The 13,193-nt window shown below is 43.6% G+C and overlaps 1 protein-coding gene across 1 annotated transcript in view; it reads right to left on the reverse strand.

The window, feature by feature from the left end:
• Nucleotides 1-13,193, reverse strand: part of dlc (deltaC) — a 279,279-nt gene that overhangs the window by 56,764 nt on the left and 209,322 nt on the right. The gene's annotated exons all lie outside the window — the stretch shown is intronic.

The following is a 13,193-nucleotide window of genomic DNA, read 5'->3' on the forward strand; positions in this document are numbered from 1 at the left end:
ACTCACTCACTTACTGACTCACTCACTGACTCACTCACTGACTCACTCACTCACTGACTCACTCACTGACTCACTCACTCACTGACTCACTCACTGACTCACTCACTGACTCACTCACTCACTGACTCACTCACTTACTCACTTACTGACTCACTCACTGACTCACTTACTGACTCACTTACTGACTCACTCACTCACTCACTGACTCACTCACTGACTCACTTACTGACTCACTCACTCACTGACTCACTCACTCACTTACTGACTCACTCACTCACTGACTCACTCACTGACTCACTTACTGACTCACTCACTCACTGACTCACTCACTGACTCACTCACTGACTCACTTACTGACTCACTCACTCACTGACTCACTTACTGACTCACTCACTTACTCACTTACTGACTCACTCACTGACTCACTCACTTACTGACTCACTCACTGACTCACTCACTTACTGACTCACTCACTGACTCACTCACTGACTCACTTACTGACTCACTCACTGACTCACTCACTTACTGACTCACTCACTGACTCACTCACTGACTCACTCACTCACTGACTCACTCACTGACTCACTCACTCACTGACTCACTCACTGACTCACTCACTGACTCACTCACTCACTGACTCACTCACTGACTCACTTACTGACTCACTCACTGACTCACTTACTGACTCACTTACTGACTCACTCACTCACTCACTGACTCACTCACTGACTCACTTACTGACTCACTCACTCACTGACTCACTGACTCACTTACTGACTCACTCACTCACTGACTCACTCACTGACTCACTCACTCACTGACTCACTCACTGACTCACTCACTGACTCACTTACTGACTCACTCACTCACTGACTCACTTACTGACTCACTCACTCACTGACTCACTCACTGACTCACTCACTGACTCACTCACTCACTGACTCACTCACTGACTCACTTACTGACTCACTCACTGACTCACTCACTGACTGACTCACTCACTGACTCACTTACTGACTCACTCACTCACTCACTCACTCACTGACTCACTCACTGACTCACTCACTGACTCACTCACTGACTCATTCACTGCCTCACTTACTGACTCACTCACTGACTCACTCACTTACTGACTCACTCACTGACTCACTCACTCACTGACTCACTCACTGACTGACTCACTCACTGACTCACTCACTGACTCACTTACTGACTCACTCACTCACTCACTGACTCACTCACTGACTCACTTACTGACTCACTCACTGACTCACTTACTGACTCACTTACTGACTCACTCACTCACTGACTCACTCACTGACTCACTCACTTACTCACTTACTGACTCACTCACTGACTCACTTACTGACTCACTCACTGACTCACTTACTGACTCACTCACTGACTCACTTACTGACTCACTCACTGACTCACTCACTGACTCACTCACTGACTCACTCACTGACTCACTTACTGACTCACTCACTGACTCACTTACTGACTCACTCACTGACTCACTTACTGACTCACTTACTGACTCACTGACTCACTCACTGACTCACTTACTCACTTACTGACTCACTCACTCACTGACTCACTCACTGACTCACTTACTGACTCACTCACTCACTGACTCACTCACTTACTCACTTACTGACTCACTCACTCACTGACTCACTCACTGACTCACTCACTGACTCACTTACTGACTCACTCACTTACTTACTGACTCACTCACTGACTCACTGACTCACTTACTGACTCACTCACTCACTGACTCACTCACTGACTCACTTACTGACTCACTCACTCACTGACTCACTCACTGACTCACTTACTGACTCACTTACTCACTTACTGACTCACTCACTGACTCACTCACTTACTGACTCACTTACTCACTCACTGACTCACTCACTGACTCACTCACTGACTCACTTACTGACTCACTCACTGACTCACTCACTGACTCACTTACTGACTCACTCACTCACTGACTCACTCACTGACTCACTCACTGACTCACTCACTTACTGACTCACTTACTCACTTACTGACTCACTCACTGACTCACTCACTGACTCACTCACTCACTGACTCACTCACTGACTCACTTACTGACTCACTGACTCACTCACTGACTCACTTACTGACTCACTCACTGACTCACTCACTGACTCACTCACTTACTCACTTACTGACTCACTCACTGACTCACTCACTTATTGACTCACTCACTGACTCACTTACTGACTCACTCACTGACTCACTCACTGACTCACTCACTTACTCACTTACTGACTCACTCACTGACTCACTTACTGACTAACTCACTGACTCACTCACTGACTCACTCACTTACTCACTTACTGACTCACTCACTGACTCACTCACTTATTGACTCACTCACTGACTCACTTACTCACTTACTGACTCACTCACTGACTCACTTACTCACTTACTGACTCACTCACTGACTCACTTACTCACTTACTGACTCACTCACTGACTCACTCACTCACTGACTCACTCACTCACTGACTCACTCACTTACTGACTCACTCACTGACTCAGTCACTCACTCACTCACTCACTGACCAATTCATTCATTCACTCACTCACTCACTCACTGACTCATTCACTCTTTCACTGACTCATTCATTCACTCATTCACTGACTCACTCACTCACTCATTTATTCATTCACTCACTCACTGACTGACTCATTCACTCTTTCACTGACTCACTCACTTACTGACTCCATTCATTCACTGACTGAATCACTTACTGACTCTTTGACTCATTCACTCACTCACTGACTCACTCACTGACTCACTTACTGACTCATTCATTCACTCACTCACTCACTGACTCATTCATTCACTCACTCACTGACTCACTTACTGACTCATTCATTCATTCACTGACTCACTTACTGACTCACTGACTCACTCACTGACTCACTCACTGACTCACTTACTGACTCACTCACTGACTCACTTACTGACTCACTCACTGACTCACTTACTGACTCACTTACTGACTCACTGACTCACTCACTGACTCACTTACTCACTTACTGACTCACTCACTCACTGACTCACTCACTGACTCACTTACTGACTCACTCACTCACTGACTCACTCACTTACTCACTTACTGACTCACTCACTCACTGACTCACTCACTGACTCACTCACTGACTCACTTACTGACTCACTTACTGACTCACTCACTCACTGACTCACTCACTCACTTACTGACTCACTCACTCACTGACTCACTCACTGACTCACTTACTGACTCACTCACTCACTGACTCACTCACTGACTCACTCACTGACTCACTTACTGACTCACTTACTCACTTACTGACTCACTCACTGACTCACTCACTTACTGACTCACTTACTCACTCACTGACTCACTCACTGACTCACTCACTGACTCACTTACTGACTCACTCACTGACTCACTCACTGACTCACTTACTGACTCACTCACTCACTGACTCACTCACTGACTCACTCACTGACTCACTCACTTACTGACTCACTCACTTACTGACTCACTCACTGACTCACTCACTGACTCACTCACTCACTGACTCACTCACTGACTCACTCACTGACTCACTCACTTACTGACTCACTCACTTACTGACTCACTCACTGACTCACTCACTGACTCACTCACTTACTGACTCACTCACTCACTGACTCACTCACTGACTCACTTACTGACTCACTCACTGACTCACTTACTGACTCACTCACTGACTCACTCACTGACTCACTCACTTACTCACTTACTGACTCACTCACTGACTCACTCACTTATTGACTCACTCACTGACTCACTTACTGACTCACTCACTTACTGACTCACTCACTGACTCACTCACTGACTCACTCACTTACTGACTCACTCACTCACTGACTCACTCACTGACTCACTTACTGACTCACTCACTGACTCACTCACTGACTCACTTACTGACTCATTCATTCATTCACTGACTCACTTACTGACTCACTGACTCACTCACTGACTCACTCACTGACTCACTTACTGACTCACTCACTGACTCACTTACTGACTCACTCACTGACTCACTCACTTACTCACTTACTGACTCACTCACTGACTCACTCACTTATTGACTCACTCACTGACTCACTTACTCACTTACTGACTCACTCACTGACTCACTCACTTACTGACTCACTCACTGACTCACTTACTCACTTACTGACTCACTCACTGACTCACTTACTCACTTACTGACTCACTCACTGACTCACTCACTCACTGACTCACTCACTCACTGACTCACTCACTCACTGACTCACTCACTCACTCATTCATTCACTCACTCACTCACTGACCAATTCATTCATTCACTCACTCACTCACTCACTGACTCATTCACTCTTTCACTGACTCATTCATTCACTCATTCACTGACTCACTCACTCACTCATTTATTCATTCACTCACTCACTGACTGACTCATTCACTCTTCACTGACTCACTCACTTACTGACTCCATTCATTCACTGACTGAATCACTTACTGACTCTTTGACTCATTCACTCACTCACTGACTCACTCACTCACTGACTCACTTACTGACTCATTCATTCATTCACTCACTCACTGACTCATTCATTCACTCACTCACTGACTCACTTACTGACTCATTCATTCATTCACTGACTCACTTACTGACTCACTGACTCACTCACTCCTGTTTGAAAAAGGTTTTCATTTGGACAAAGTCTCAACATTTCCACTAAATATGAAACAAGCAGCTTTGATGGAGCAGCCAGTAAAAAAGACTCACTGTGAGAAAACAGCAAACTAATTCTTCTACTAGACAATTCTTTTAATTTACTTATGTTTGACATAGGAGAGATAGTTTGAAAAATACAATACAGAGCAAAAGTTTGGACACAACCTTCTCATTCAACGGGTTTCCTTTATTTTCATGACTATAAAGCAAGAAATCCACTGATCAACCTGTGAAGTGAAAACCGTTTCAGGTGACGACCTCTGGAAGCTCATCAAGAGGACGCAGAGTGTTGATGAAGGAGCTTATTTAGTCTGTTTCCAGTGGAACAACCAACCGTACAACGATTCAGTTAGAGGCAGGGCCGATTCCAGGATCTGGCCCCCAGCACGGCCAAGACCAATGTTTTTTAAAATCTAACTGCTTATTAATGCAGGATTTCCCCCAGTGAAGCTGCTCAGCCCGGCGGTCGGGGCGCCGAGCCGTCCGCCGTGTTACAACATATTAAAAGATGTTAATTTGACTGGAAATGTACAAATATTACTGGGTAATTATATAAAACATTGACAGTGAAACAATATTTAAACCCACAATTCGTCTTCAAAGCAACAAATGAAAATGAATATTAATGATTTGCTTTTCTCTTTAATTCACATTAAGTCAGCGTTTCCTTCGGGCCCCCAGGGCTTCAGGGGCCATAAATGCTGATATTTTAACACATAAATGTAACATTTATTTGTTGAGATGATCAATGCTGCTGAATTTGATTTAATGGTTTCAACATAAATTAAAAGATTTTAAATTGTTTAACATTTAGATGTAAAGTTTTAAGGAGCTGCTAAGTTTACTTTGTAACAGTTCAAACAACAGTAATTTGTTACCATAACAATCTGATGCTGTGAGTTTAATCTTTGAGTTTGAGCTGTTTGTTCACAAATACAAATAAACTGAAATTATACGTAACTGATAGTTTTAGATTGGCCAGTTAATCTACTTTAATCTCCAGATTAAATCCAACAGAAGCTGCTAGAGGTTCTGATGTTTTAGCAGCAAGAGGGGCCCCACAGTCAGGTTCTGCCCGGGGCCTCAGGCAGCTTTGGACCGGCCCTGCAGGATGAGTTCAACCTGCTGCACTGCAGAGAGGAGCAACAGACAGATTTAATTTAATGCTGCTAATGTGGCTTTAGCAGCTCTAACATTTCCGTCTGTTGAGTTTTCATCAGAGCCACAGAAACTGTTCTGGCTGCCTGAGTTTATGGGAGGAGAGTTTAAGGTCTCTGCTTGGACGCGCGCATTAACTCAGGCTAAGTGGACAAACGGTCGGTTTGATGTAACAGGATAAATAATGATAAAATGATATCAAGCAGCGTGAAGCGCGACCACCAGGAGAACTGAAAGCTCCTCACCGGCTGAACCTGCATGATGAGCTTAGCGCTGGTTCGCTAACCGCTAACGCTCCGACCAACCGGGAACACAGACACAAACTTTACGGGGACGACAGCGCCACCCGCTGGGCAGCTGCTGACATGGAAACGCCTCCTAATTCTTTGTCCACAAAGACAAATCATTCTCACCTCAACGCTCCTCTGAGAGAAAGACGACAAGTTATTCCTGTTTCACATAGAGCTGCACAACTAGAGCTAACATGGTGAGATTAACCTCTGACCTTGATGTGGAGTTTGGCAAAGAAACACGATTCCTCACAGGGGCTTGATGTCAAGGTCCATCAGCCTGTGTCCAGATTGAGGCAACAAGCAGAGGCAACATGCAGAGGCAACAAGCAGAGGCAACAAGCAGAGGCAACATGCAGAGGCAACATGCAGAGGCAACATGCAGAGGCAACAAGCAGAGGCAACATGCAGAGGCAACATGCAGAGGCAACAAGCAGAGGCAACATGCAGAGGCAACAAGCAGAGGCAACAAGCAGAGGCAACAAGCAGAGGCAACATGCAGAGGCAACAAGCAGAGGCAACAAGCAGAGGCAACAAGCAGAGGCAACATGCAGAGGCAACAAGCAGAGGCAACAAGCAGAGGCAACATGCAGAGGCAACAAGCAGAGGCAACATGCAGAGGCAACAAGCAGAGGCAACATACAGAGGCAACAAGCAGAGGCAACATGCAGAGGCAACATGTAGAGGCAACATGTAGAGGCAACAAGCAGAGGCAACAAGCAGAGGCAACAAGCAGAGGCAACAAGCAGAGGCAACATGCAGAGGCAACAAGCAGAGGCAACATACAGAGGCAACAAGCAGAGGCAACATGCAGAGGCAACATGTAGAGGCAACATGTAGAGGCAACATGAAGAGGCAACAAGCAGAGGCAACATGCAGAGGCAACATGCAGAGGCAACATGCAGAGGCAACATGCAGAGGCAACATGCAGATGAAACACGTCTAGCCTTATAGTTGATTAAAATATATTCATAACGATCATTGCTGTTTTCAGTTTTTTTATGTTGGTGTTTTTGCTCTCATTTGCAGTGTGTGGTGTTTTACTTGGTGGTGAGTTGAATATTCATATATTCAACATTGTCTTGGCCCAATAATCGGAGCCTGTGGGGTTTTCCCTGACTGAACGCAGCCTGGTGAATGTGACAGGGAGCCAATCAGAAAGCATGGTGATGTAAGAATGGAGGGGAATCCCAAACCGTTGACATAAGAGTCCAGTGGACGTCAGAAGTGTTACTCGTTTGGAGCTTCAGGCTTAACGCAGTTCTTACACGTCTGGTTTCAACAGCCATATATTGGCTGTTGAAGCACGTCTCACAAAGTCCCCCAAAAACGCCATCAGAACTAAAAACAAAAGGTAACACAAACCCAAATCAGTTCACAAAAAATGGAGAATTTACAGAAATAAAAAGATACAAAAAAGATATTTACATAAATAAAAGATTCAAGTAAACCAACCTGTACCTCATTAGCCGCATTGAGTCCAGAAGAGTAAAGCTTCATTTCTTACGATCAGCTTCTTCAGCTTGAATGTGGCTCTAAGTGTCCTAGCCAATGTTTGCCTGGGCAACACATGGTCCAAGCAAAGAGTTCCCTCCCACGTTTGATTGTAAACTTAAGCTAACCTAATGAGCATCAACACAATTTACAAATATTACCACACATTTAAACGGAATGTTTTATATTAAATAAAATTTAATTACTGCTGCCTTAAACCAAACAACAAATAAAACAATAAGCCAGATACAGTTGCCTTGACAGCAGCTACACTCCCACCAAATCACTTGTGATTTCTGTTATAAACTTATGAGTGGATCTATTCTGCTTCTAACCATGTAACTGTCTTATGCATAGGTCTGTCTAAGAGTATTTGTTTGGTGAGTCATTGTCCATGGTGATCTAGTGCAGAGTCACTGATCAATAACTGCACCTTCTGCACACATCCATCTTCACTTGGATAAACACGTTTATCCAAGCAATGAGGGTCTTTCTCGTTAAGAAAGACCTTAACGACCTTCCAGTCGTTTCTTGGTGAGGTATCATCTTTGATGACGACTATGTCACTGACCTTCGCATTTCTAATTGTTTTCTGCCATTTTTGTCTTTGCTGTTGGCAAAAATATTCTTTTCTCCATTTGTATACCATCTCTTGTGAAGATAAAAGTCCTGCCGTAAAACATCTTCTGGAGGTGGTAGCATTACAGATGTTTTCATTGTTAAAAGAAGATTGGGAGTGAGTGTTTGAGGTCCAGTAGGATCATTGAGTAGGTGTGGGGTGATGGGTCGACTGTTTACTATGCTCATCACTTCTTAGAGATAGGTCCGTAATGATGAACTGTCCCCAGTCTTCCCAATCTGTTCGGGAAGACTGGTCTAGGATGGAGGACAACATGCTTCTGATTGTATGAATTTGCCTCTCCCAGGCTCCACCCACATGACTGGCAAAGGGAGGGTTCATAACAAACTTGCAGTCGAGTGTCTTCAGGCTTTCCTGGTTCATTCTCTTGCTGCTTCAAGAAAGTCTCGCGTTGCCCCAATGAAATTAGCACCCTGGTCCGAGCGCAGCTACTGGACATGTGGCCCCTCTTCTCTTCACCCTGTACTCCTCTGATTTTCACTACAACTCGGAGCTCTGCCACAGATAGAAGTATGCTGAGACACAGCCATAGTCGGATGTATCAGGGACGACAGAGAAGAGGAGTATCGCTGTCTGGTGAGGGACTTTGCTCTCTGGTGCCACACAAACCACCTAGAACTCAACACCGCTAAGACGAAGGAGCTGGTTATAGATGTTGGGAGGTCCAGACCAAAGCCGAGGCTAGTCGTACTAGAGGGAACGGAGGTTGAGGTCGTGGACTCCTACAAGTACCTCGGGCTGTGGCTGGACAGTAAACTGAATTGGTCAAAACACAGCAGCCACCTGTACGGGAAGGTGCAGAGCAGGATGTACTTCCTGAGGAGACTGCGGTCCTTTAACATCTGCAGCAAACTACTGTGGATGTTCTACCAGTCAGTGATCGCCAGTGTCCTCTTCTACACCGTGGTGTGCTGGGGAGGCAGCACATCCAAGAAGGACACGTCCAGACTGGACAAACTGATCAGGCGTGCCAGCTCTGTGGTCGGCATGAAGCTGGACTCTCTGGTGACGGTGGCAGAGGCAAGGACACTGAACAAACTGCTGGACATCATGGACGATAGCAGCCACCCTCTACACGCCGTCATCAGCAGCCAGAGGAGCCTGTTCAGTGACAGACTGCTACTTCCCAAGTGCCGGACCAATAGATTCAAGAACTCCTTTGTCCCCACGCCTTCAGACTGTACAACTCCTCACTGGGGGGTGGGAGGTGACACAGGACAGAGGGAGGAAGGAGCAGTGACCCTTTGTACTTTTCTGCAAATATCCATACTTATCAGGTCAAACCACATAGTGCAATATCATATCACTGGTCAATCTATCTGCCAAAAAAAAAATAGTGGAATTCATACTTCTGAACTTCGTTGAAATCCTAAGGAAGTTAACAACAGTCGATCTTAACATCTGCAAGGTTCTTGACATCTGACAACCAGGACTCCCACTGTGGCTTGAATTCACTTGAGAGTGGTGCATCCCAATCTCCCTTGTCACAACACATCGGCTGTAGTATATGCTTGCCGAGTAAAACAAAAGGCACCACAAGTCCAAGAGGGTTGAAGATAGAGGCCACAGTCGACAACACTCTTCTTCTGGAATGTGGGTGCTCCTTTACAACCACTCGAAACTGGAAATGATCAGAGGCAACACATCACTTACTGCCTCGAGCTCTGTCTGTCTGTTGCTCACCAAGTGCAAGGTCTTGAGATTTTACTGTTTCTGCACAAGTACTCAACTCGCTTCTTTGGGAAGCGAGTTGAGTACTTGTTGACTGTTGGAAGCAAACTTGTGAAGTTGTAGTTTCCCAGTGTTGTAGTTTTTCCAGCTGCTTCATTCACCAGATGAATTGCTTCCCTTTCCGAGTTAAAACTGATCAAACCATTGTCCACGTAAAAATTTCTTTCAATAAATTTTATTGCCACTTCATTACTGTCCTTGACGATGTGCTGTAATGTACTTCAGGCTGAAGTTTGCGCAGTCTGGTGACTCCAAACAAGATGTGGTAGACTAATGAAGTGCAGTGGAAATCTCCATCATCACCACCACAAGAAACGAAAATAGACTTGATCTTCTATTCTGACTCTGAATTGATGAAACATACATTTGATGTCACACATCACTGCTACTTGTCCTTTTAAGAATCTGCACAGGACTCCTCCAAGTGTTTTGTTAACTCTGGTCCTGTCAACAGGTGATTGTTGAGACTCCATCATACTTTGCTGAACAAACACCACTCCTATTTTTCACGGTTTTTGGGGATGGTATACCCCTTGGTGAGGTATGTACCGTGCTGGGTGTCAGTGCAGTTCTTCAGGAAGCACCTTTACTGCATCTCTAAACTCTATTGTTTCATTCATAAACTTCAGACTGTCACTGTGATATTGTTTGTCCTTTCCAAATCTCTTCTTCTTCACACTTGAGTCTGTGTTCTGCACAGCTCTAGTTGTTTGGTAGAATCGGTCTATACTCCTTAAATGGTAAAGGTAGCTTGTCCATCGTCTTGAATTTTCTTGAGAATCTTCCACCTTCCTTTCATTAAAATCAGATATGAGAACTTTAATGGCGTGAAAACCTCTTTGACCTGAGTGTGCCAAATAAAGTGCATTTCTTTAGATAGCTGATCAGATGGTGGATTAGGTGTCACTTCTTTGGCACTTATCCTGTGATTACATCCAATATGTCTCCATAGTTAACACAACAATCAACACCTCCGACTACTGTCCAGCCGAGAGCTGTCCTTTGAGCAAAGGGCTCACTGTCCTTTCCTGACACAACTTCTCTTGGTACCAATGCTTGTGAACAGTTACAACCCATTAACAGAGCAACATTGCATTCAATCAGCGGGTCAATCTCTTCAGCAAGGTGCTCCAGGTGAGACCATGCACTTACTGTCGTTGTTGTAGGAATATGGCTTAAATTGGCAGGGATAAACTCTCTAGTATATGTCAGAGGAAGAGGGATTCTCTTTGAAGAGCAGAAACCTCTGATTTGTCGCCCTGAGAGCCTTTGACTTGGAACAGCAGTATCTTTAGATAAAATGTAGAGAGCTTTATCTGTACATCTGCCTTTTCCATGTCCAGAGCATCTGACTTTTCTTTGAGAACAAGTGTCGCTTTGTCTATCCATAAGGGCGTATACTAGCATTTCCTGTTGTGGATTGACTGCTGTGGTTAACCAAACTGGAATCACTGTAGATGTGAGATTGCTGTTATCACCCTGGATCACACGGTTTGAGGTTGATGTTTCTTTACCTTGTCTTTTGGTTTCTTTGACTTCCCTTTGTTCTTTATTACTGTCCTAATTTCTTCTGAAATCTTTGTCTCATTCTTCATGTAAACATGTTGGGTGTTTTCCCATATAGGTGTTACAAATACTTCTCTTTTCACATTTCTTGAATTGTCCAAAAGTAAGACATCCAAAAAATAGTCATTTTAATTTTACAAACTTCACTCTTTCAGCTATGGTTTTTTCCATGAACTTCCAACATGTCTGAATATTGTGATTTAACCTTTCACAGAAAACACATTTGTTTGTTTCTTTTCTCTCTTCTGTGCTGCTTGCAAATGCCTTCACATTGACACTTTGAGCTTTTAAAGGTTTCACTTTCTCTGAGTCATTTGCTTTGAGTGCATGTAGCGAAGTCCCTGGGTTACATGCTATTTTAGCTTCTCTTGTGACAAAGTCAACAAAATTGCTGAAGGTTGGAAATAAACCTGTCTCCTCTTTGATCTGAATGACTTGCCTATTCCATCTTACTGTAAGCCAGTCAGGCAGCTTGTTGAGCATTCTCTGGTTCTCACTACAGTCATTTAGAACCTCGAAACTCTTTATCTGAGACATTGCTGCTTCACAGCCTGTGAGAAAATCTGAGAACTCTCTTAGTTCAGTGCTGTCTTAGAAATTATGAATGAACTTCCATATCTTTCCTCCAGAATGGTCCAAGCTGACCGATTAGCCGAGTCTGTTCCCAGTAGAACCTAAGCTTCTTGCAGGACCACCAACATACTTTCATAGGTAGTAGATCTTTTCACCCACTGGGATGTTCTTTCTCTCAATCAGCCATTGAAATGAAATTTTCCAGTCCTGCTACCTGATTGGATCACCATTGAAAACAGCAGGTTCTGGAACTATAATCGGTTAATGTTAATGGACTCTGCAAAAACCTTTGCCGGTACTGCTGCCCCACCTTCCTGTGTAGCATTGCTGGTAGGTTGTGGACTTGAGGTACTGTGTCATAGTTTCATTCATTCATTCATTTGTTTTATTTGAGTAAACTGTCCACATCACCAGAAACAACAAAGAAATAATAAACAATAAATAACCCACACTTTACCAAAAAAGGAAGAGGCTGAAGCAAAGCTTATTCTTGCCTACCCTATTTTTTACCCTTTAACCTACCAGGATATTTTCACAATACATATATAAATCTAAATAATAGCTTAAGATTTTATCATTTTACATCTTAAAGCTCTTTTAAAGTTTACTAAAAAAGAACATAAATTAATCATTCAGTTCGTTCCACAATTTCACACCAATAACTGAAACACATTAAGACTTTATCATTCAAATATAAACAAACCTCGCAAATTATATTTATTCTCTCTTTACTTAAATAATTTCTGAATACCTGAAGGGAGACTTTTGTTCAATGCTTTAAACATTACTTCCACTATTGTTATATAGACAATATCTTTAAATTTTAAAATATTACTTTGACTAAAAAGTTTATCCGTTGGTTCCCAGTATCCCACTTTATTAATAAGCCTTACAGCTTTTTTTTTTTTGCAGCTTAACTAATATTTCAATAGTTGTTTTGGTTTCAT

The sequence above is a fragment of the Poeciliopsis prolifica genome, unplaced genomic scaffold (genome assembly GCF_027474105.1).
Source record: "Poeciliopsis prolifica strain line A6 unplaced genomic scaffold, Auburn_PproV2 SCAFFOLD004, whole genome shotgun sequence".
Classification (NCBI taxonomy): domain Eukaryota; kingdom Metazoa; phylum Chordata; class Actinopteri; order Cyprinodontiformes; family Poeciliidae; genus Poeciliopsis; species Poeciliopsis prolifica.